This window comes from Callithrix jacchus, chromosome 4 (assembly GCF_049354715.1).
Source record: "Callithrix jacchus isolate 240 chromosome 4, calJac240_pri, whole genome shotgun sequence".
In the NCBI taxonomy this organism is placed as follows: Eukaryota; Metazoa; Chordata; class Mammalia; order Primates; family Cebidae; genus Callithrix; species Callithrix jacchus.
In genome coordinates this window covers 152,942,295-152,967,580 of record NC_133505.1, presented here as the reverse complement: position 1 = coordinate 152,967,580, position 25,286 = coordinate 152,942,295, and the positions used below count along the sequence as shown (strand labels likewise).

Below are 25,286 nucleotides of genomic sequence, written 5' to 3'. Positions count from 1 at the left end.
TTCATCCTGATATTTTGTTGAAGGGTATCTAGTGATGTCTACCTCATTACCACAAAGCTAATGACCACTCCAACTGCCCCCATTTAAGTCAAGTGTGTTGTCTTTCTTTGCCTGGCAAGGGCTGACAGAGTATGTGAATGGCATGCAGTTCCAAACTTACAGGATGCTCTTCTTTAGCCTTTCAGACTTTGCCTGGTTCCCAGCTGTATGTCTAACACCTAGACAGTGTCTGGTCCATTGTGCTCAAAGAACATTTGCTGAATTAAGGAGCTGACACTTGTAGCAGCAGCACAGACTAGCAGCTACCTAGGCTGCCCTCTTCCTAAGTCCCACCAATCTTCTACCAGGAAGATTTGGAATATTGTATTAACTCATTTGTTATGACTACTGCTGTCTGAAAAAAAGATTTCGTTTGTTTTTTGCTAAAAGTGGGAGGATGTTTTTCGTATATAAAGGACCATTCTCAGTTAAGGGAAAAAATTATTTAAAAGCCTACATCAGGAGAGAAATGACCTCTTTGCCCTCCTGTATCAGCAAGGCATGTCTGACTGGCAGGAAAAGGGGCATTAATTACTAGATATATAAAACAGGTAATTTTCCAACATCAAATTCCAAAATGTATTGACTAGCCAGATAAGTCAAGTAGTCAGATTTGAAATAGACACACGCACACACACACACACACACACACACACACCATAGAGATAGATAGATAGAGAATAAAGAGCTAAATAGATAGATAATAGACAGAGACATAGATAGATTAGATAGATAGATATTATTTCAGGCTTAATATGAAAGATAAAAATAACATTCAAGATATAAATCCATTCTGGGGTCTTTTCTTAAACCCACCCCATCCCCATTAGCTGCCCAGAAAAGTACAGCACTTAAACTCTCATTTCAAATATCCCACCACTTCCACATTGCTTATTCAGGAAAAAGATTCCATCACGATCTTGGAATCTGAAACCGAAAGGTCATTCCATACATTTGCATGTTCAGAGAAAATCATCCTCTTCATGCTTTCACACCTAAAGGTAGTTCACGTTGATCACGACATTCTCATCCCATTTTCTGTATCTCTTAACCTCTATTTCCTAGTTCCCATCTCTTCACCCTCTGTGCTGCATTCTGAATACTTTTTTAGCTCATTGTAAATTTCTTCAGCTGCATCCTGTTCTTTATAAGAACTGTATGAAGTTTCCTTTCTGTGACTTCTTCACTGGCAGAAGTTTTGCTCGTTTTTAAATCTGTGGGCTATTTTGTCATCTTTTCTTATTATTTATTATTCTATTCCTCTTTTTACTTTCTAAATTACTTCAACCGTGCATTAAATGTTACCTGGCCTCTTTGTGGTTGCTCTCTCATCTCAAGTTTTGAGACAGCTGCTCCTCCTGGGTTCGCGCGGCCTGACTCTCTCGAGGTGCGATATCACCTCATGTGCTTTCTATTTTTCCTCATGAGCTCATTTTTAGTGAAACTTTTTTCCCTGAAGAATCTCATGTACCCCAGTTTGGTTATTACATAATTGTTTCATCTTTGCTTTCTTAAAACTCCCAGGATGTTTACTAGTTTAAAATGTTTTAAAATTAATAGCTTGGCTTGAGGAGTCTAACATTTGTAAACTAACTTCAGACTCCACGCTCATTTATGGCTCTGGCCTAGGATTTCAGCTTTTCACTGGAAAATGTTATTTTCCACCTAGGATTTTGGTACAGTCAAGTTCTTTGCTGCTTCTCGGGCTATGTGAACATTCTCCCCACTTCCTCTTTTATTCCACTTCTTGCAAAGGTGCAGCTTTAGCCCAGTGATTCATTCCCATTCTTTCAACTGAATCCAAGGTCACAGATTCTGTTCCCCCAATGGATACTGAACTCCAGTCAACAACCCCAAGGCCTGAAACCCAGACTTACACTAACATTCCTGCCCTCCCATCTTTGAGCTGCCAGAGCAAAACACTCTAACATACAATTCTGTTTTCAAATTTCCCTTTGACACTGGCACCAGGGGATTTCCCTGCCCTTATTTAACAGTCGGAACTTTGATTCATTAAAATATATCCAGAAATTCTATGTGTTATTAGCAGAAGAAAGATTTATAGTGTTTCAGTGGAAGGTCAGTGTCTATAGAAGCTTTTCACAGCAGATAGAACCTTAGTGAAAAGAGCTATGATATTGCTTCTGCAGATAATGTGGTAGAATCATGGAGCTTAAAATCAGAACCCTGGATTTAAATCCTAACTCTCCTACTAATGACAACACTGCAACCAAATGCCTATCTTTGCTTGTATTTAAGGTTTTTATTAATAAAATGAGGAGAATGTAAATGACTTTGAGATATATAAAGACCTCTAACATATGAAACATAATGATAATGATATGAATACATCTTTTCCTTTACTTGAGAGTCTGACAGCAGCAAGTAGAAGTGTCAGTATTTCAGGTCGACAGACCAGAATGCTCATAGAAAGCACCACATGATAAAAGCTTTCAGAGGCAAGAGAGTCAAAGAAGCGAGCTCACTCATTGCATTAGGCTCATACTTAGAATAGGAATTGCTACAGAATTTACAGACAGATGGAAAAAGCAGCAGGATGTCATAGTGGCTTAACCCAGAGCTGAACACGGCTCAAAAAGCTGGTGGGAATCCCACAGAAAGCAAAAACCAGGCCAGGTCACTGAGGAAAACAGGAAAATAGTCCAGTGCATAGGAACCAGATCAAGGATCTTAAGGCTTAAGAGGCATAAAAAAAGTTTCTGTAATGAAGTGAAACAATGAGAAAATGACACTTAGGGGAAAAAATCACCAATTAAGAAGTAGGAGCTTTGGAATTATTTTGCTGACTTTCAAATGTTTCCTATTATACTCACTTGAATTTTAGTCCAAACTCTCATAAGATTATTGTGCATATTGGTTTAGCTTCTGTCTCACTACCACATTATGGACTCTTTATGGGAAGAGATAGTTTCTCCATTCCCAACTTTTATCACAGTAGCCTAGAACAGACTATGTTTCCAACAATTGAATTTTGAATGAACAAATAAGAAAATTGATAAAAATGTGAGGGCATAAAGCCAGAGAAAAGAGGAATGTGTATTACTCTTCTTTGGAAGTGAGGCAGCAAGTTCTTGATTTAAAAGAGTTTCTGGTTCTAGAGAATGAGAAACTAAAACAGGTAGTCTAATTTTGTGGCTAATTTATGAATTTGCTGTGAGATGGAAACTAAGCCAATGTAACATGGTCAATAAACTTATAAACGGTTCATCAGCATTTACTGTAAAGCTTGCTCTTGTGAAGAAATTTTAAAATGTATCTTTGGGTTATGAAAACATCTCACTACTTGATAATTGCATCTCTTTGTACAAAGGATTGTTTCAGTTATTGGGGAGTGGGGAGAATTAAACTCTGACATTAAAATCTAAGAATAGGATAACATTCATGAAAGTCTGTTTGGATTTTGAGTATTAGTACAAATTGCAAGGGAAGCTACAATATTTCAGTCCATAAATGGGGATGCCTGTGGCAATAGAGAATTGTTATTCTCTTGGAGGAGAAAAGCAATGGTTGTAACATCTGTGAAGGATCCTGAGTGCTGCTACAAGAGAGCTGGACTGTATCCTATAAAAAATAGGAAATCAAAGTTGTCTGTGTCTTGAACTCATTTTGACAAAGAAGGATCTTTAGAAAGGAGGATTTGTAGACAGACTGATATAACAGTGGGGTACAGGAAGGATTTAAAAGAAAGATGTCTGGAAGAAAGAAAACCAGAGAAAAGGCTGTTTCAGTCATCTCAGGGTGCAGTGACCACAGGGGTTTTTGAGATTCCTGGTAATTCTATGATGTATGGTAGCTGTAAGAGAAGAATTAATCCTTTTTTGAAACACTTTAAATGGCTGTGATAATTATGTGCAGATATAAACATAATGAATCTTAGTTTTACAAAGAAAGCACTCTCTGCACAGGACATCCTTACAAATGTATCCTAATGCGTACCTCTAATACAAGTAAGGGCATTACAAGAAAATGAGAAGCAAATTCCAGTTGATCAAAAACTTCATGATGTGGTATGAGTTACGAATGTCCTCATTTGGAAAACAAAACACCTTCTCTCTGTATTAGTAAGTAAATATTCTTGATGCAGCCTTCATTTATTTATTTTACCAACTGGATACTCAATATTGAGAGCTTTTTAACAGTAGAATAAGAACACAAATAATAATAAATAAACAATTATTCTACTAGACCTCATGCGATGCTGCATTTGCCTGGTTGTCCTTACCGATTATAGAAAATTATTTCTAAAACCTTGTCTATTCATTTAGCTTCTTTTTTATTGTTTTCCTTTTTATGTTGTTTGTGCTGTTTTATAAAAAAGCAAAACAGTTCGTTATATACGTTTTGTGCCTAGTTGTTGTAGATATTTGTCTTCTTGTTTCTTAGCAAATATAAATCCCATTTCAATGAAATTAATGCAGTAATAAGAGAACATCCATTTATGCTGTTGTCCATGAAGTATTTCTTTGCCTCTACTTGGTGCATTGATGAGTACCATAGATCACTTGAAAGAATATGATCTTTTGCTCTGGACAAAATTTATACAGTTCTAAGACACTTAAATGACATCCTTACAAATGTATCCTAATGCATACCTCTAATACAAGTAAGGGCATTACAAGAAAATGAGAAGCAAATTCCAGTTGATCAAAAACTTCATGATGTGGTATGAGTTACGAATATCCTCATTTGGAAAACAAAACACCTTCTCTCTGTATTAGTAAGTAAATATTCTTGATGCAGCCTTCATTTATTTTATAATGGATTCATCTTTTCCTTCTGAAATTTAGCAGATATTATACAAATATTTTATTATAGTTAGTTGATTAATATATTCTAGCCCTACAGACATTTGCATAATGAAATCACATTTGGTTGTTACCTATGCAAACACTCTGAGCATTTCAGAGCTCAGACCTTCTAGACTTTAAACACAATCAACCATTCTTTTATCAAAATTAAAGGAAGCAGCATAGCCATGAATGATGATAACTGATATTTCTAGTTCTCCACCTTTTACATACATAGCAATATTGCATTCTTCTTCCCCTTAAATCGCTTGTGGTCATGTGACTTGCTTTGACCAATAAAAGGTAAATATAAGTGACATTTGTTGTTTCTAGGCAGAGACCTTTAGAGTTCCCTTCCATCTGCAATAACTCCCAGTGGCACTCCAAATAGGAAGACTCTTTCTTAAACAGTTAAGTGAGCACAATGTACACTATAACCCCTAAAACCCAATGTACGATCTTGTGAACAGTAAATAAAACTTAGTGGGTTTAAATCACTAAGATGTTGTGAGTGTTCATTACCTGAAAATAATTTAGCATATTTTGACAGACATAAACACTTGTACAGGAAAAAGGAGACTGCTGTAACAAAAATAGAAAACTATGATCTGTAGCTTTGCAATTAAGCAGTAGGTAGGGAAGAAACTGTTACCAGTTAAGCAGTGGGAAAACATCTAGTAAAACTGTCACCGTTAGTAAGTTGGTAAACAGATCATGTACCCAGTAAACTCACGACTCTCAGAAAAGAGGTTAAGAAACAATATCTGTGCTGCTGTGTAGGCAGCTATTAACTGCATTTGGCAAGGTATTATAGGAAATTTGGTCAGAAAAACAAATGGTTTGAAATCCAGAATGAAAAAGAAATCTGTGTCCTTGTGTTCAGGAATACAAAGAGGCAACTGATTCCCCAACCCAAACAGCAAAAATATAAAAGTCATAGTCTTTGAGTAACAAAGTCAAAGTAAAATCAGTCTTAAGGGGCAATGGTCATATTAAAAGTATATCTACAGGCCGAGTGCGGTGGCTCATGCCTGGAATGCCAATACTTTGGGCCAGGATCACACCACTGCACTTCAGCCTAGGTGATAGAGTAAGATTCTGTCTCAACATTAAAAAAAAAAAGTATGTCTGTAGCACTAAGTGGAAAAGGTATCTCAGAGTGAGATCTAACTAAAGGTATGCCTTCCAGAAAATGAGTTTAATGGTATTACTCTCCTCTAAGCCTAAGTGGCTCAAACTATCTACAACTGACAATATTTAGAGATACATGGATAAGAAAATTATACAATAGAGCTGTCCTAAGAAATGTATTTTAAGAACTGTGGGTAGAATTGCTAGCATAAAATGCTGATTGGAATCAAATAGATAAGACACTCACAAAGTTTTCAGAGCATTTTACTACCAAATCACCACAAATCACCAATCGGGATGGTGATAAGAGAATGCCATTGATCTAGGTTTAAATTAATCCTTGAGCTGTCAGTCATCTGTAAGCAGAAAGTGGATTTGGAAAGCTGCTCAGGCCCGAAAGAAGGTATATTTTCCAACATCAGTTTTTCAGACATGCCCACGAAGGATAACAGAAAGGAAGAAATCTTTCAGTGTGCCACGAAAGCAAAGGACAAGGGGGTTACTCCCAGGTAGCCAAATCAGAGCCTATGCAAAGAATATTTCCCAAGCTGAAGGCAGGCAGCCTTCACAGTCTGGGATGTACGGCACAGCACAATTGTTTTGGGCCAGACTAGCCCCATGTTCTCTCATTATTCTTTTTCCAAAGTGGAATGTTTATTCGAATTATCCTCTTCTGCTTTGGTCATGTATATTGGACTGTGAGAGGAAATTAATGTGCATTTTTAATTCATGTGTGTTCAGATCAAAAGGGTTATATTCAGACCCGGCATATCATCCAGATGTCATGGTCTAGAAGATTTATGTTGTCACTGGATGGGACTTTGGGTTACCTTCTTTTGAAAGAGGTTAATGAGTTGTGCACATGGAAATAAAAATAAGCTGACCATTTGTTGACTAGATATTACATGTTTGTTACTAATATTTTACTAGAGAGTGAATATTTCTGGCTCTCTACCTTTCAGACACTTGGTACTATTTCATTTCCTTTTCATGAAATAAAGTTCATCCAGTGAAATGTGAGTGGAAGCTATGTAGTCTCTTCAAGGCAGATATTTTTAAGGGAAATATTCTAAATGACACATTCCTTTCCTGTCTCCATGTCAAAGAGCAATGATATTAATCGTGAAGGCTTCGTCAGGCTACATTCTTGCATGAGGATGAGATGAACCAGAGTCTCACACACCTGAGATAATATATAGCATGAAAAATAAATAAATATTTATCAATTTAAATTGCTAGAATTATAAGATTGTTTGTTATTGCAGCATAGCATAGCCTATCAGACTAGTACAAGATACAGAGTTATAGGAAATCTGTGCTTTGCTTACCACAGGACTCGATAAAAATTTAGTGAATGGTACTAAATTCATGCAGGCATTTTAGTATTAAGTAACAAAACTCTGAGTCAAGGAGAATAAAATTTAGAGTATTATCACAGCAGTCCATGAGGCCCATTCAGATAATCTACAGATAGCTAATTTAAAAAACAGAAAAAAGAGATCAGCCAAAATTAGAGGATTTCTCAGTATTGTAAACAATAGAACAATAGGCTGTCTCAGAAGGCTTGAGTTTCCAATCAAGCAAAAACAGAATAAATATGTTTGGGAAGTTGGAGAGAGAGTGCTTCTTCCGGAGGGAAATTAAATGAAATGACCTTTATATTTTTTTCTGATTCAAAGATTCTGTATTCATAATTATCTCCCCCTCTGTCTTTTTCAAACTGATTTAAAACAAGATAGGGAAAAGCCAAGGGCCCAGGCTGGACCCAAGATTTATGATCATACTGTTAAACATTTTTTATCAACTAGCAAGTGCTATTAGATGTCCGAGGTGACCCATTTTAACACTGAATTCCTGGCTAAATCCAGCAGTGTTCCAGGTCCTACATTTTACAATACTTCAGGGTTCTCAGTGGGGAGGAGACCTAGTTAATTGCCCACTCCAAGTGTGATTTACAGACTAAGTGGCCTGATTATTGCTGTAATTCCTGAGATATATCTTCCTGTTTTCAGCTATGTTCCTATCTTTACAGAAACTGCACAAAGAACTTATAAAAATATGAGGATTTATGCCATATGCAAAAGATAGAAGTCAAGGCAGATATTGTAACCATGAACATCAGGAGTCAGACTAATGGGGGGAAACTGATGATGGAGAGAAACGTAACAGAAGTAGACAAGATAAATCCGAGCAGTCAGCCTAGACACAACGGTTCTAGAAGAGAATTGCAGTTACTTAAGAAAGACACAAAGAACTTTAAGATCATAATACAAGGTGTGGAAAAGGAACAGAGAGATCATCTATTCAGGCCATCTTTTTATAGGTAGAAACTAAAATTCAGAGCTGTGTTCCCACCCAGGTCCTAGCAGCTGATTTCAGGACTAATAACTACTGTTTTTATTTTACTATGTTATCATATCTCCTCTCCTTCCATTAATATTTGATTTGACCCTCACTGCAATTAAGAGCTGGGAAGTGGAACAAAAAATGATAGTTGTCTTTCAAAATGCATTCTCCTATTCTTACATCATAAGAGTTCCTAGTTGGGCACATGGCCAACCAAAAGAAAGAAGTAACTCTTCAATCTCTCATGGAGCTAAATGTGGCATTGTTATAACAAAGTTCTTGTCAATGGGAAGAGAAATGATGAATATGTAGAACTTTTATATCCTTCTTTTAAAGGAAGGGGTTCTACAATTGTCGCCTTTTCTCTTTCCAGTGACTAGACCATAGATGATGTGGTAAGCTGTCTTGAATCCTGCAGATGACAACAACACCAGAGAGGATGATGGAACCACAAACATGAAGGAGTCTGAATCTCTAGAAGACCTCATGAGGTAGGGCTGTTCTACTAGCCCTTAACTGCCTGCCTCCAGATTGTTATGTGTCAGTTTCATTTCTAATGTAGTAACTAAACTCATGCCCTAATTCATATGACAAAGCAGGCATTTCTGTTACCAATTTTATGAGAAAATATTAATATCCAATTTGTCTAGGATATTTGATCTTTGGTTAGTGTCTCTATTCAAAGAAAACATGAGTGAAATATTTTACTCACTTAACCCCAGGTTGTATGTTTTGTTTCATGTTGTAAACTACCGCATCTAATTATGCTCCAGAAAAAAAAGCAATAACTTATAATTAAATCTGCAACAGTAGAGACGGTACTTCATTTATCCAACCTAAGAAGTCTTTCTGAGAATGTACCATATATGGGTAATCTAACATTTTTTTTTTTTTTGAGACAGAGTCTTGCTCTGTTGCCCAGGCTGGAGTGCAGTGGCGCCATCTCGGCTCACTGCAAACTCCGCCTCCCAGGTTCAAGCTGGCAATCTCACATTTTAAGGTAAATTTATGTACAATTTGCAAAGTATTTTGTTTAAAGAGAATCAGGAAAGGGCAAGTAATTATTGTCATTAGAATTTTGCCTGTTCTCCTAAAGACATGCAAATGAATGATTTTTGAAGTATATTTCCAATTCAGATAACACTGCATGTACAGCTGTAACTGACTTTGGGGGAACTGAGGGAAGAAATTAGCTAATTTCTTGCAATCAAGATAAATTCAAAAAGAAAAAGTTTTATCCACCTGTCATTTGGAAATTCTACTAAAAATAACTCCAGACAATGTATTTCAAAGAGAAACAATTTGCTAGAGGAAAAAACAATCTACTAATCAAGCTTCTTGTCTTTCCTGCTTATTAATGAAATAAATCTGTTTGCAGATCCTTTGTTGTAAAAGCTTACAGTTCACTACAAATAATTTTTAAGCTATATTCTAAGTAAATGAGATGTGGATGAAAAGGTTAACAAAATAGACCAATAATTTTTATGTTATATCCAATTCATTTCCTTTACTTTCAGTAAGATAAGAACTTCTTAGGTAAGCTCTGGAAATGCTCGACATAATCTTTCACAACTTTTTTATTAATAAAATTACTAACCTTTCCTAATTGCTTTTCCTTTTTAATGATCTCTTATTTTATATACCTAAAATTTATTGGTGTGTGTTCCAAGAGTAACCTTTTGTATGCTCCTATTAGCTATATTGTTTTTGTCCTGCTTTTAATTAATAACTCTTATTGAAAATGATTATAAATTGATTTTCATTGTCAATCACTCAGATCCCATAAATACTCAACTTTCTTTCTTACCTGGTATTAGACTCAGCTATTTATTCTTTAATACACTGACAAACAACAAAGAGACAAAAGTACCCTACTTGCTAGCTATTTGAAAGAAAGAGAAATCGACAGCTTGAACTCTAATAATATTTTGAATTAACCTATGAATTTCTGACATTATACCATAATTCAGTTCTTTATGAATATTTTCCTTCTGAAGTCATTCAACAAAATATATTAAGTGACTATTATATATCAAGGGCAATAGGTATATTCAGAATACAACAGTAATTATGGCAGAGTAAACTTATATTCGATACAATAAGGAGTTAAGGCTCTAGATCTTTTTTTTGAAATGTTCTTTTCTCACTTGAAAATTGAAAGTTATTTTGAGTTTTCTTCCTAATCTTGAATATGTTCATATCCTAGGATGGTGGCATAAGACATATTTTATTTAGTGAACTGAATTTATCGTAAAGATTCATTATTCAGTGCCTCAAACACTTCATTTCTCACCATTATTCTTTGGAGAGTTTGTGGATTTTTGTTGTGGTTTGTTTTATTTTAAGAGGTGGCAAGTTATGTGTGAACATTTCAAGTTTCCTAGCCTCTTTGTAAGTTCATTCTGTATTCACAGCGATCTCTTGCTGAAATGCATGTTATCCATGGGCACTACACATCTATTTATGTACCTGAGGTGTGTTATTGCCAATTATCCTCAGTTGATGGGCAATGAAAATAGTGTCTTCCTTTCTTTGGCACAAATGCGCCTCAGCAGAATTTCTTTTATAATTATACATTTCATAATCCTATGGGTTTTAAGTGTGTTATCACATTGAGGTTATTTCTAGTTATACTAAGAATATATCTCCTGCCGTTATACCTAGAACTAATCAGAAAGGTCCTCTTTGAAAAATATTCCCTGAAAGTGAGTTTTTATTCAAGAGTCAACTTTGCTTAAAGTCACATATTAGAGAACTCCTATTTTATTAGATCATTTTAAACCTAAAGAACAGTTTGTTAAAAGAAAAACCAAGCTGTGGGCTGGGAAGAAAAACTCATGAGAAGCTAATGAAAGTCTTATGAAGAGAACCAATTTTAATAAAATTTAAGTTCATGACATGTGGATGTTATAGTCCTGTTGAATTTAAAAAAAAAAAAAAGAAAAATGATCAAGGGAGCAAAACCTATATGACAGAAAGAGAAGAAAAGATTTAGTTCTCTCTTAAATAAAATAAGCAGAAAGGAATTTCATCAATTATCACTCCACACAATATATATTTCACATTTATCCCTCCAAGGCTCTAACTTGCTTTGTGTGTAAAGATGATGAAAAAAAATTGTTCTTCTGCTTTTAAAAGAGATAATCCTCTCAGTATAACCTCATTATATAAAAATCAGTTAAGATAAGTTTTCCTCTTGCATAATCAATAGAAATAAACCAAATCTTAGTTTTACTTTATGTTGTCAGTGAAAATAAACTGTGCTTAACTGGAAAATCTGGTACCTAACATAAGGAGCAACATCTAGCAAATCTCTTATATGATTTGGTCTATAATATTTAAAAAGTTAATATCTGCATAAAATATGCTTAAATTCAAGAAATGATAGAAAAATACAGATAACCTTTTAAGAAGAGTGTGTGTGGGGGGGGTGGCGGTTTGCTGTTACCCAGGCTAGAGTGCAATGGCATGATCACAGCTCACTGCAGTCTTGACCTCCTGGGCTCAAGTGAATTTCCCACCTCAGCCACCCTAGTAGCTGGGCCACAGTTACACTCCACCATACTCCAGCTAATTTTTTTCTTACATCTTTTTGTGGAGATGAAATATCCCGTGTTGCCCAGGCTGATCTCGAACTCCTGGGCCCAAGCAATCCTCCTGCCTCAGCCTCCCAATGAGCTGGGATAAGAAGAGGTTTTCAAACTCTTAAAAGATGAAGGAATAAAGAACAACAACAAAAAATAAGGGTTCTGAGTTCTAATTCTGGTCATGCTACTGACGCTACAATCTAAGCAACAGGCACGCTGTCCTTTAATTTCCTCTCATATAAATGAATGAACAAAATGTTCAATCAATTGACCCTACACTGATACTCACCCACTCCTTCTCCAAAGGCTTAGCTGGAATGATAAGGTCATCTCTCTGCAAGCTCAGGCAAACTTTTTCTGTCCAGTGGAGGCATGGCATTTTAAGCAGTGGGATCTGAAATGAATTTTGGTGTTTTATGTCTGGATTGCGGTAGTCAGTGTTAGTCGTAAGAACACATGAGCACATGAGAGTGTTGATTTTATTTTCTTCAATATGCCCTGCTCTCACGATTTGTATATCTGAGATTCTCCAGTGTTTTATAGTCTGGTACTCTATTTCCTATCTGAAAATGGATTACTTCCAGGATGAAAAGCCCGTATGTTTGGGTTCTGACCACTGTCTATTTCTCACAGGACTCTCTTCCAATGCATTAAAATCAATCCCCATTCTTATACCACCAGCCCAGATTAGATGCCTTTTTGTGGGTAGATTAATGGCTTTGAATTAAATCACAGGGCTGTTCCTAAGCCAGCTTCACATTAGCAGTGCCAGCCAGTGAGCGATGTACATAATGAAACAGTGGGAAAGTTGTTCTAGGGAAGATAGTCCCCAAAATGAGTATATCTAAATAGACATTTGGTATCCAAATAATGGCTTTCAAATGAGAAACTTAAAAAAAAAAAAACACAAAACGTAGATGGCCAACATCAACATCAGCAGTGATAAGTCATGTTAATACAGGTTGAGCATCCCTAATCCAAAATCCAAAATGCTCCAAAACCTAAAACTTGTTGGGCACAGAAGACATGAGATAGTGACACCTTGGTTTTCTTATAGTTCAATGTACACAAACTTTGTTTTATGCACAAAATTATTTAAAATATTGTATGAAATTACCTTCAGGCTACATGTATAAGGTATATATAAAGCAGAAATTAATTTCCATGTTTAGACTTGGGTCCCATCCCCAAGATATTTCATTGTGTTTAGAAAAATATTTCCAAATCCAGAAGATATCCAAAATCCCAAAGCATTTTGGGTAAGGGATACTCAATCTATATAATATGATGAAAATGGCACTTGACCTCTGCGGTCGTACTCCCCCAAATCCATAACATTAGTCTACTAATGAGAAAAACATATGGCAAGTCCCAGATAAGAGACATTCTACGAACTATCAGACCAGCACTTCTCAAAGCTGTTGAGGTCTTCAAAGCAGGGAAAGTGTGAGAAACTGTGATACGCAAAAGGAGTCTAAGGAGACATGACAACTAAAGAGAATGTGATATTCTGAAACAGATAATGGACATTAAGTAAAAACTAAGATCTGCATAAAACATCGACTTTTGTTATCATGTGGTATCAATATTGAGCCATTATTATAACAAATATACTTTACTAATTAAATATGCTACTAAAGCTAGAAGAAATTGAGTGCTGGGTATGGGGAAACTTTCTTGTACCATCTTAGCGATTTTTCTTTAAAACTGTTCTAAGAATAGTAAAACTGTTCTAAAAAGTAAAATTTATCAAATTAATACAGAGAATAAAGAGTTCTGCAGGCCTGTAAAAAAAAAAATCTCTGCAGACCTATGATGAGAAAGTGCTCATATGACTATGAAATTGTTATTTTTCATAGGCATTTTTCTTGGCTACAATTCTAAAATGCCTTTTTCAAGGCAGAGACAAGAAATAGTCAAACTCAAATTGCAAAATGCATTTAATGAGAGCAACAGCAAAAGAAAAAAATTCAATGCAGCCAGAGATGCCATTTAAATAATGGTAACTGAGAAAGGAATGCAATTCATTTTTTTTTCAAAATATTATTCATAAGCTATCCAGCTTCAAAAGTTGAAAATATGTGAATATCAGATTTTTAGTGTGGTTTAAAAGCTCTGAAACTGAATGCCAGGAATTTAAGAACATTAAGAGCATAAAAAATGCATATATTAAGCTATATAAAAATCAAGGAGATCCAAATTAAAAGAAACACACCTTTAATAATATTTTAGAGGACAGAGGTGAAACTTGTACAAACTATTTTCAGAACATGTCTAGCAGTAGTGGAATAAGGTAATCTAAAATTTTTAACTCAGCCTATTCTATTCTATTCTATTCTATTCTATTCTATTCTATTCTAGCCCGCTGTGAGTTTTCAGAGGAAGTTACTCTGGGAATACATGTCAGTTCTTGTTATTCCCCTAGGTTGGGATTAGGAAGTCATATATTGAAACAATGGTCAGACATAGAGGGCTCACTTACTTTACTTTGCTGCTTCCTGTCCTGGTCCTCTGTTAGGAAAATGACATATAAAATTGGAACCAAATACTTAATGCTTAAAGAAGAAAAGAAAGCTCAGGTTGTGCTTATTTCGTAATATGAGGTTAAAATGTGTAGCTAACATATATTGGTATAATGGCATGAAGGAGAATTCTGTTAAACGTTTAAATTCCATTTTCTTCATAAAGGTTGCAATAGCCTCAATATGGTAGATGTTAGTATTGGTATCATCTTACAGAAAGGTTGAGTAACTTACTCAGGGGTTACTTAATAATGAATGGGGAATCTGGAATTAGAATGCAGGTATTTGTATTATGAATGCTAGTTAACAACTATTCTATGAGTAATTATCTGATGTAATTTATTGGTTATTTCTAGAAATAACCTAGTTAAAAGATTTAATCATGTTCTAAGAACTTATTTAATCAACTAATTATTTTGGTATAGAATAGCACAACTTCATTGTTGCTTAGAAAATCTACAGTATTTAATTTATCTTAAAGAAAAACTTACATACTTCTTTTTTCCTTTCAAATATTTTTTGAGCTGTTGATTTCACAGGAGATAGAGCCAAGTGAATTAAACCAAAATTTTAGTATTTTAAGATCTCTGAATCTTTATTACTGATTTTCTTTCCTCAATTGACCGGAAAAGCCCATGGGGAGACATTCACATTACAGCTATTCATAGTAATCCTCAAAAAGAGGTAAGACTGTTGACCCATCAGTTCTAAAACAGCAGTTGCAACACATCATGACTTAAAGTTGAGCACATCAATAAATTTCCTAATTTATTCATCCCTTCCAGTTTCTAATAGGTGTTTCAAAACTTCTGCTTGACTATTGCCAGTTAAAGGATCCTTGCTGACACCTAGAGAAATCTATTTTACTGTTGAATAATCACAATCGTCAGCATTTATTGAGAATTCATTGTGTATCAGGTGCTGTACTGGACATATTATTTGATATTAAGTATGAATTCAGCATCTATGAAGCCTAAAGCACTGATGAAAGAGTGTTAGGGATTCAAAATCTAGCTAAACAAAACTGTGCTCTTATCATGCTTATATTTTATTATGTAATCTTCAGAATAACTTAGGAGATAGGTACTATATTTAGTGAATTTTTGTCTCTCTTTTACAGTGAGGAAAGAGGGTTAGAGGTTTCCCCAAAACCACATTGCCTATTATAACATATAGGTTTAAACAACCCAAGTGTTGTTGTAAGCTCTGTGAAACACAATCAATATATTTTTATAACCCAATGAAACCTATACCCTATCATCTATAGGGAAGATGGTAGGCCTTTCTCATCTGGCTAGGAAGGTATGGCATATACATCTTTTGTTTCCATACCATACAAATTGTGCATGAAGACTTGAAAACGCCAGTTTGTGATTTTAAAAAGAAAAACTTCCAATGACCCAGAAGAGGATATTTTGGATTTATAAGATGGATTCTACATTTGTTTTTATGTGTATTATATTATTTTATTGTTACTATTTGCCATTTTGAAGGAAAAACTAGAAAGTCAAACTGACTTCTATAAAGTAAAATGCTCCTGTTTTTCATATACTGCTCCTTAAAGTCCCATGGGAAAAACAATAAACCCAGCAAAGAAATACCATCTATATAGACATGTCCAGACAACTGGTGAGAGGCTTTACCTGAAGCTTTTAAAATAGATGACATGTAGAGAAAGTAGAGGTTGTAACAAGTATCTATTACAAATCTCAGAAAACTCAAATGAGAATACTAGCAAAGGAGACATAGATCTTCCAATGGTGTCACTGCAAAATTTGCATTCTGATTTCTGCTTTAACCTCATTAACATAATAGCTTCAAAACCAAGACTATAAGATGACTAACAGCCAAACATATTTAATCAGAAAAAGTGATTCCCAAATGCAAATACTATGGATCTGTTTCTGCCATCATAATACGTAGCCTCTGAGATGATCCTGCCTCCTGGTGTTCATTCCCTTGTGCAATCCCCTCCCACTGAATTGCTGGAACTACTGACTTGCTTCTAATGAATAGAATATGAAAAATGTAACAGGATATCACTTTGCAATTAGTTACAAAAAGACTATGACTTCCTCCATTTTCTCTCAATCCCTCTCTCTCCATCTGCCCCCCACCTCAGGGAAGCCAGATTTCACCTGAGCTGGCCCCACACAGAGGCCCATGTGGCAAGAAACTGATAGCTGCAACCAAGAGCCAGCAAGAATCTGAGCCATGGCAACGGCAAACTAAAGAGTTTGGAAGCAGATTTTCCCCAAATGGAGCCTTGAAGTAATGAGATTTTGGATGGATGAAAACCATTTGCATTTCACAAGTCTTTCTCTACAGAAAGTCAGTCTCAGCCAAGACTTTCCTCTCTTTAAAGAAAATTCAAGGCACAAAGCCTTGGGGATACAAATGTAAACATTCCTAATCTAATAACCCAAAACATAGCTAATAAGCTTTTGTTTATCTTTCAGAAATTATAAGCTTAATTAAGTGATTACATAACAATTAATGTAAAATTTTCCAATAGCATGTAGTGACCAAAATCAGTACGCTGATTTAATAATTTTCAATATTCTACTTTGGCAAAACATACTAGCAAACTACACATAGTATACTCTTTACTGACACAATTTTTGCAATTCCAGCTACTTTTGCACTTATCTGGGTTTGCAATCCCCACAGGCATGGACTAGAGTAAAATTTAATAACTATATAATGTGCTATATTTGATGAGCAAGGAGGAAAAATAATATTTATATTTCTCTATTAAAAATGAATACTAAATCTAGAAGCCCATAAGGTCATATCCAGTAGTTATCATGCAGTGTTTTCACAAATCCCTGAAGCTGTGTCTATGTTTTGAAAAAAAAAAAAAAAAAGCTATGGCAATTCCTAGGGAATATACCTGTGCAGGGGAAATTTAATACCAGAAAAAAAAGTATAAAAATTTCTAAAACTGAATTTTCAGAACAGGATTTTTTTCAACTTTCAATGTTGTCTTCAAAATGTACAGATATATCTTATCTCTAAGAGATAAGATGGCAGATAACAAGTAAGGATCTATATTCTCCCAAATACGTGAACATACCTGACAGAGACATAACTGGAACTACAACTCTGGGTAAGAACTTCAGGGAAAAAAAATTATTCTGTGCAATTTTCAACCATTCCACATAATTTAGATAAAACCCTGGAATCACCCATCAATGAGAGAAGTTATTTATTTTTACTGTCTAGAATGATTAAAGCAGTGGCTCTTAATTATTTTACTATTCATCAAAATTAGTTTATCCACAAACAGAGATGGGATATGATAGGATTGCAAGAATCAAGAGTTTTTCTAGTCAAAGACCTTTCATCCTGCAGCACACCTTCTTCTGAATCCCTTTATTACCAAAGTCCATCCAAACTTACCCAGCCATTCGCTCACTGTCCTGGGTCAGAGGAAGAAGTGTTCCCTCTCTTTTCAATATCCAGCCCTATGTATTTAATTATGATCCTATCTCCTTGATCGACTTCTCAGTTAGTATTTCTCTACTCTTCCAAAACCTAACTCTTTCCATGAAAAGTCTAAAGTGTTATACAATTTTTAATGTTTTAAATGTGAATAATATTAAACATGACGAAAACAAATTCTAGGACTATAAAAAATACTGTTTTAATTTCAAACCCATTAACCTACCCTCTAAGACTCATATGTTACCTTGTGGAAATATAGTGCCCTCACCACAACCCCACCTTGAATATCACTGTGATAAGACCTTTCTTGGCTATCACTCACCTCATGTAGCTTTAAGATTCTTACTCTTTACCAAGTTATTCCCTCAATCTACCAGTCTCTTAAGGTTCCCTTGCTTCTCTACCAAATATTTCCTAGGTACTGCTTTTTCCACATATTAACCCCTGAACTGTCTTTGACGTTCCACTCAATAGCCAGCCAAAGATGTCCATGCCCAAATCTCTGGAACCGGTGAATATATTAGACTACATGGTAAAGATAAATTAAGGTGATAGATAAAACAAAGGCTTCAATTCACCTGGTCTGAAATTAGGGAGAATGGCCTGAGTTATCCAGGTTGCCTAATGAAAATACAAGGGCCATTAACAGCAGCAGAGGGAATCGAAAGAGAGAAGATGAGAGATGGCCATGTGAGGAAGACTCAGTTCAATGCTACTGGCCTGAAAATGGAGGAAGAAGGCTGTGTTCCAAGAAATGTAGATTTCTGCAATCCAAGGCATGTAGAAAAGGCATGCCAATATCTTAATTTTAGCCCAGGAACACTCATTTCAAACTTCTGGCATCCCAAGTTTTTTTGTTTTTTCTGAGTAAAACAAATCTTTAATAGTCACTGGAAGAACTAACATCTATGAGTCTCTTCTGTCACCATCAAGCTCCAGGAAGGACCATATTAACTCATACTAACAGGTTCTTATAGAAGCCATTTGGATTTGCCACAGCTGGGAGGAAGGCATGGGAAAAGAGGAGGCAGGACTCTATAACTATGATGGAATATAGAGGCTGCTGGCTGGGAAAAAAACAGCAAGAGAAATGAGGTCATCCTCCTTATGATGACAAGAAGAAGACCTCTGAAAAAATCCCCTAATCATTAGAACTTTCTTCTTCACAAATGACATCACCTCCTCAGCTTTGCTCTTGACCTAGTAGGTATCTGATTTTTCTTATGGATCTTCAGCTGTTATTTGGCTTTCTTCACATCCTCCTCCACTTGTTGCCAGTCATCTTTGATGTACCCAGTATGTCTTGCAAGCTTAAGGAGAAAAAAATTGACACCCCCAGAGCTGCTGCAGCCAATTTTGCAACATTTTGGAATATGAAACTCATGTACCATCCAGTGACACTTCCAATTAACAGCTGGGTTGCCACAGATACTTTTTGGCCAAAGGTCCAGGTTCCTGTCCAAACAGCTTATTCTCCCATGACTGGTTTTGAGTAAATTCTGCAAGATCCAATGACTCAAATCTTCCCTTAAAGTGTCCTTGTCTGGACACGGCCATTTCAGTGAGTTCATCTCCCAGAGACACATGCAAAGGATCCACATTGTAGAATGCAGAGTGGTGTGCAGTTGCCGCACCAGGTGGCTTTTGGTACGTGAGGGCCCAGAACTTAGTATTAAAATTTTGTATTTTTAACTCACTAACCTTGTGGTAATTTGTTATAGGAAAAATAGAAAATGAATACACTCTTGTTCTTCAACCTTCATCACTGTACCCTATTACACAGCAGAGTACTCAGTACTCTTAAGCTAGACAGTTTTTTGAAGATCTTTGCTAGTAGTGACTAGATGAGTGGCTTTGGATAAGTCATCAAACCTCTTTGATGGTTTTCTCATATATAAAATGCCCCTGGTACATAGCATAAATTCAAAAAAAATTTTCCAAGTTATTTCACACTGCAAAATATAGACTTCAAGAAAATAGTCTACCCAAGATAAAAATATATATATAAACAAAAAAACCAAGCCCCAGAGAATAGAATTAGTATCCAGAATTGTTACAATATATTACCATAAATTTCCAGTTTATAACAAAAAAGCATGAGATATTTAAAAAAAAATAGTGTGACTCACATACATGGAAAAAAAGCAGGCAACAAAAACTGCCTGTGAGATGGACCAGATGTCAGCTATAATAAAGTCTTCAAAGTATCTATTATAAATATATTCAAAGAACTAAGGAAACTATGCTTAAATAAGTAAAAAATGATATGACAATGTATAATCAAATAGAGACCATCAATTAAAAAAGCAGAAGTATTAAAAAACAAGAACCAAAATTAATTCTGGAGTTGAAAAGATAAAATGAACAGTTCACTAGAAGGGCTCACCTGTAGGTTTGAACTGGCAGAAGAAATACTAAGTGAATCAACAACAATTATAAAACCCAAAGAAAAGAGAGAAAATAGAAAAACAACAACAAAAATTAATGGAGCCTCAGAGAAATGTGAGATATCTTTAAGTGAGTATACCAACATACATATAAACAGAGTACCAGAAAAAGTGGAAAAAAGATAAAGGAGAAGTAAAAATATTTAAATAAATAATGGTTGAAAACTATCCAAATTTGCTGAAAAACTTTTATCTACATATGCAAGAATGAGCTCCAAGTAAGATAAACACAAAAAGATTAAGGCTCAGCATAGTAAAAATGGTTACATTTGGAATAAAGAGAAAAATCTTGAAAACCCACTGATTACATAAAAAGAAAACCCCAATAAGATACAGATGTAATCCCTTATGAGAAACAATACAGGCCAAAAGACAGTTAAATGACATATTCAACATGCTGGAGAGGGGAAAAAAGCCATTAGCTAAAAATCTTATATCCAGCAAGACTGTTTTTCAAAATTAAAGGTGAAATATATTTTCAGATAAACATTAGAGAATGGCAAATCAAAACCACATGTGGTATCACTTTATGCCCACTAAAATAGCTATATTACAAAGCACAATAACAAGCCTTGGTTAGTATGTGGAAACATCATACACTGCTAGTAGGAATGTGAAATGGTATCCTCCTGTCTTCAACAACTAAAACACCAAATAAAATATATAAACCAACTGTTATCAGACACTGTATAAATGTCAACATAGGATTATCATTCTGCAGAAAATTAAAATCAAAGAGATGAACCAAACTGTCCATATTCCTGTCTGGTGGTAGTCTCTAGGCTGCAGAACAGGGAGGGGGAAATTTCAGCAAAGAATAAGAAAACAGGGATTAGAGTTTGGGAAGGTTGAAGCAGGTAGACTTACAGGTTCAGAGTACTGAAAAGGAGAAAAGTGCATTGAAAAGTAAGTCTATGGAGGGATTCCCTCCAGTTTTCAGCTAAGTTCTGATGTGCACATATCTAAGAAGAAAATATCTAAGGCTGGAGAAAGACTCACTGGAAAACATAGAACAAACAAATCCTGGAACTTATACAATATTGAGAATAGCTCATACCCGTAAACTGCAGTAGAAAGCCTGCCTGGCAAGACACAGCAGGACATTAAAACAACTACTCTAAATGTGTTCTTGTATATCCCAGAAGAATGACCATGTTAAGAAAAGAAACAGAAAGTAAACAAAATACCCAAGTATAACTTCTAGAGAAGAAAAAAGCTGTATCTGAAATTTTAAAATTACATGATGAGATTAACAGATTAGATGTTGCAAAAGAAAAGATCGGCGTACTCAGTTATAGCAATAGAAACTGTTGAAAATGAAAAAGAAAAAAGTGGAAAATAAATAAATAGGTAAATTCTCTGTATAAAATTATCAAGTGCATATAAATGGAATCTCAGCTAGAAATAATATAACAGCAAAGACTGAAATAATATTTGAAGAAATAATAGCCATTTTTCTAAATTTGATCACACTTATCTAAAACTTTCAATCAGCCCCAAGTCCCACAAATATTTAAAAAACTGCATCAAGTCTTTTCATAATAAAATGACTCAATACTAGTGATAAGGAAACATGCTTAAGAGCATTCAGCAATAATACATATTAGAGAAACAAAGGTAAGAAAACATACAGCAGATTTCTCACCAGAAATTATGGAAGTCAAATTATAATTAAGTAATAGCTCTAGAGAATTGAGAGTAAAAGTCAACTATCAGTGTAGAATTCTATATCAGGAATTTTTTTTTAAACTAAGACAAAATTAAAACATTTGCAGGCAAAAAATGTAGAAGAAAATTTGTCTCAGTATATCAGCCCCACAAGTGATACTAAAGGATATTCTTTAAGCAGAAAGAAAATAATCCAGAAGAAAATATAAATCAATACAGAGGAATAAAGAAGATCATAAATAGTTATTATATTGGTAAATATAGAAGCTAATTGTTCTCATTTTTATTTCTTGCAAGATAATTCACCATTTAAGTAAAAATAACAATGTATTTTGAGTTTAATAATAGATATAGAATTAAAATATATGATAACAATAGAATCAATGGTCAGAAGGGAGAAATACAAATATACCACTGTAAACTTCTTATATCATATGTGATGTAGTATATTCTTGGGAGGCAGACAATACCAACATAAAGAAGTATATTTGAAACCCTAGATCGACTATTCATAAAATAATTGTGATAGCTAGTAAGTCAAAACTAGAGATAAAATGGAATGCTAAAAATTTAATTAATCTAAAATAAGAATACCCACACATGTATTACATTGTTTTCAACAAAATAACAAGTTAATTTAATGAAGAAATAATATTTCCTTCAGTTAAAGGTTCTCAAATTACTGGATATTCTTATATAAAAAGAACATTCACCCTACGTCACAACATACACAAAAATTAAGCCCAAATGAGTCATATATCTAATAGGAGGGCAAAAATTACAAAACTTTTAGAAAAATGTTCGTGACCTTGGAGGAGGTAAAATATTTTTGAAAGACCACAAACAGCATAAACCATAAAAGAAGAAATTGATAACTGCACTGTTAAAATTCAAAATATTTCATCTTCCAAAGACATTCAACAGAATTAAAATTTCAGATACATATTGAGAGGAAATGTTTATTTACACATATATGGCAAATCACAGTGTCCAGTAGTTATAAATAACTTTTACAACTCCATAATGAATAGATAAACAACCTGAAATCCAAGTGGACATGGATGTGTGAGATATTTCACCAAAAAAGATATTAAAATGTCAGATAAGTACATTAAAGTATTCAACATCATTAGTCATTAGGAAAATGCAAATTAAAACCACAAAGAGATGCCACGATACACCCACTGGAATAGCTAAAAGTAAAAAGACTGACAATACTATTTTGGTGAAATGTGGAGGAATTAGAACTCTCATACGTTGCTGGTGGAAGTGCAAAATTGTACAGCCACTGTGAAAAATAGTCAATTTCTTATACAGTAACATAGAAGGTTAAACTTATGACCCATAATCTCACCTGTAGGTAGTTCCTAAAGAGAATCGAACATACATGTACACAAAGACTTGTACAAGAATGTTCACAGCAGTATTATTCAAAATAATTACAAAAGAAACAATCCAAATGTCTACCAACAGGTTAATGGATAAGCAAGTTGAGATATATCCATGTCATGGAATACTGCTCAACAATAAAGAGGAAATTAGTAATGTGCCCAACAGCATGAGGGAATCTCAAAAGCATTTTGCCCATCAGACACAAGAGACTACATTCTGTATGATTTCTTTTATATGAAATTCTAGAAAAGTCCAGCATAATTCCAGTGGTTGCCTGTTTCCAGGGGTTGCAAGGAGAGACTGCAAAAGGGGACTAAGGGGCACTAAGAAACATTGTGCAAGTGTCCCGTATCATAATTTCCTTGTTGCTTATGGCAAAGCATGATAGTTTTGGTGCTTATGTCACTGTATAGAGTTATCAAAACTCATAAGATAAACACATAAGATTGGTGAATTTCAATAAAGCTGATTTGAAGAGCACATATAAATTCCTAAGTCCTTTCTATTAAACTAGAAAGAAGGTGGAGCCCAAAAGCTAAATTTTTTAAAACCTCCCCAGGTTTATGATAGAGACAGGTAAGTGGCTATGGAGGGTGTCTAACTTCAGGAACAACTCAGTAATCAGTTCCCATTCTGGTAATTAGCAAGACATACTACTTCATTGGTAGGCCCCAGGCAACTCGGAGATGGTTAAGACTGACCTTGAATTATGTTTCAATGCTCCTACTTTGCATTTGATTAGTCAGAAAACTGGAACAGGACTATGCGTTTAGAGGGCAGGTCAACACAAACACAGGAAATAAACAGAATTGCAAACAAATTTTTACTACTCCTGCTGCTATTTACTAATCTCAAGTGTTTCTGTAGTTTAAGACAAAAATCTTAAAGGCAAGTAAATTTCAAGAAATGAAAAAACAGAGCTGAAATGGTAGAATAACAGGCAATAGAGTTAAACATTCATTTTGTCTTCCCTTTCAAATATGCCCTATAAGCAGTTCATTCATAGTGAATGCCATATGAGTGCAAAGCTCTGATCTAGGCATCATCAGATAGTAGTTCTGAAAGCTAACTCATCAGAGGTCAACAAAAAGAAGATCCAAAGTCCTGACCAAGAAAGTGTATTGATGGTCTAAGGTGAGATCAAGGAATCTATTTTTAAGTGCATTTGCTGATTCTGATTTGCACCCAGGTAAGAACCGTCACAGGTGCTACAAGAACATATTAAGATAAACTTCACATTATCTCTGTTCAGCATCAGAGACAAAATGAGCTGAATCATAATGACATCCTTTCTCATCCATTCAAATTGAGTAGTGCCATACAGATGCAGACAGCACCAGAAGCCCTTTTCCTCGGTATTTTAATACACTGAAGGCAGGTGAAGACCATGGAAGTGGAATCTTTCACATTTCAGATGACCAGTGTCTGAAACATGACACTGTAGGTGTTAGAATAAAGGGAGGGTTCATAATTACCATCTTTAATGTAAATCAGCCACCTCAGTTATCATGGAAATCCTGAGCAATTCTGTGTCAGAGATCTCTACTCACAATACCTGTTGATATCTCACAAATAATGTTTATTCTTCAGCATATTCCAAACAAAATTCCTTCTCCTACCTTAGCACACATTTCTCAGTCTTTTTCTAGCAGTGTAATTTTCCACAAAGCTCTGATTAATCTGCCTGTAGAGCAGGAGTGCTTTAAGAAAGGTATAGGCTGTCTGCAGGTTTGTAATCATTTCCTGCCCTTGGGAGCTGAGAAAAGGCCAAGTCATATAGCTGTAAGTCATGACTATTAAGCATCAGAAAATGCTTATTGGCCTTGCTGGCCTTCTGATTATAATCCATTTTTAGAGATGTCACACTTCCTGAAAGTCCACATTCTCTTTAAAATGAAA

General features: G+C 35.0%; 1 protein-coding gene and 1 pseudogene across 9 annotated transcripts in view; both read right to left on the bottom strand.

Moving 5' to 3' along the window:
• Window positions 1-25,286, bottom strand: part of GRM1 (glutamate metabotropic receptor 1) — a 420,197-nt gene that overhangs the window by 247,166 nt on the left and 147,745 nt on the right. The window lies entirely within an intron of this gene.
• Window positions 14,117-19,622, bottom strand: LOC108591315 (FUN14 domain-containing protein 2 pseudogene; annotated as a pseudogene). Its single transcript, XR_013534940.1, has one exon. The product of XR_013534940.1 is annotated as an FUN14 domain-containing protein 2 pseudogene (transcript).